This window comes from Pteropus medius, unplaced genomic scaffold, assembly GCF_902729225.1.
Source record: "Pteropus medius unplaced genomic scaffold, Ma_sr-lr_union100, whole genome shotgun sequence".
Lineage (NCBI taxonomy): Eukaryota > Metazoa > Chordata > Mammalia > Chiroptera > Pteropodidae > Pteropus > Pteropus medius.
In genome coordinates this window covers 14949141-14951104 of record NW_024349796.1, presented here as the reverse complement: position 1 = coordinate 14951104, position 1964 = coordinate 14949141, and positions in this window count along the sequence as shown.

The window sequence follows — 1964 nt, the reverse complement described above, 5'->3', positions numbered from 1 at the left end:
TTTCAGGAGAAATTGCCCTGAACGGTAGAGTGGTCTCCCTGAGGAATAAATGCTTTGGGAATTGGGGGTGGGGTGGGGGGTGATTGATGGGGCTTTTTGTAGATCCCTGTTGCCAGAAGACCTCATAAACTCAGGAAAGCTGCCCAGGCATCAGTCTGTTTACCTTTTCACGACTTTAAACGTGATTTATTTGACCTTTGCAAACTGGGATCATACTTCTTGCTGAAAACAGTGCACATTTCAGCATAAACGGTGACTGTCAAGATGGTGAAGTCTCCAGTTGGAGGCCCTTTATCACTCTTTTCTCGTTCTAATCTGAATGGGAAGCGTCTGCTGGATTCTCAGTACAAACATATTTGAGGGACGTTGTCTAAATATACAGAGATAAGTGTGTGTTTATGTACCATATGTACATAGAGTTTCCATAACGATTTCTTAAACTATTTATAAATGCTCTGGATATTAGGTAAACACGAGGTAACATGGGCAGAGAAAAAGCTTAGGATCTGAGACAGAATCTGAGCCCTTGACAGGCTGGGTTACCCTATCACATAATTTCACATCTTACAAGAGAGAATTTTGGAGCCAAACCACCTGCGTTGCATTCTCAGCTCTACCACTTACTTGCTATTTAATCTTGAGCACAAGTCTTAACTTCTCTGTGCTACCATGTCATTATCTGTAAAATGGAATAATAATAGTGCCTGTATCTCATAAGGTTGATGTGAAGATTAAATGAGTTGAAACACACAGGCTGCTTAAAATCATGCTTGGCATATAGAAAACCATAAATGCTAGTTATTACTACAACCTTCTGTAATGGGGTAAAATAACCACACTTACAACAAACTCATAATGTAGGAACTAACAACAGACAATGCATATTGAGCAGCTTGTCCAACTAACATGCTACACAAACGTCACTCACCCACTGAGCTGAAGACAGCTCATCGAGATCTTTATTTACGTCACTAGCACTGAACGCCGACGCTGGATAGGTTTTCATAACTTTTGGTTAACCTGTGAAGCGATATGGCAGGTCATTTGTATCCTCATTGTCCATATGAAGAAACTAAAGATCACAAAAACAAAATGACCTGCTTGAGGTCACACAGCTCTTCAGAAAACATGTGCATTCTAATTAAAAGTCTACGGTATTATCGTAATGTGACTTATCCCTCGATGGGTAAAGGATGAAAAAATAGCTAATGGTTTTTTTGGGGTTTGTGAGGCTCACTTCTTTGCAGGAACCAGTTTCCCTTTCCAAAGGCCCCAACCAGCAGAGGAGGTGGCTCTGGGGACAGAGCAAATGTCACTAGCAAGGTCAGTGTTTGCCCGAGGTTTAACAAGCAAGCGGGTAAATGAGGAAAACCATTTGACTACACAGATCGGATCGAGAGAACGGCCTTCCTAACCGTACCCTTGGTTTCATCCCTAAGGGACATCTGAAAACGCTATTTGGTGCCGGTAAGATTTCTATTTCAAAATGTTTTATGTCTTTTTAGAACTCGGCTCATCCATAGAAGAATGAACAACTGCCACGTGAATCCAATTTTGCTAAACTAGAATTGGGTTGATTTCCACTGATAACTTTGCGAGTTCTCCCAACAACAGGCCAGTGGGAGGCGTGGGGAAGCCTGAGTGGCAGGGATGGTAGCATGAAGACAGCACATCTTGCAAGCTCGGCTGGCACTCGTGCTATACTGATATTTTGGAAAGCTCCTAGGACCCCCTAGATGCAAAGTGAGGGCTGAGGCTATAACCATTGATATGGCCCAGTTCAGTAGGCAGAGGGCACAAGTCTTCCAAGGAATCAGAAGACAAGTCCTGGGGACGCCTGAAACCGCGTTTTCCTAGGCCCTGGGGGCGGTGGGTGGCGATGATCAGCTGCTCCCTACAAACCAGCTGCAAGGCCATCCATTCTGGGAAAGGACTCACCTGCTCCAACACTCCCAGAGCCCTGA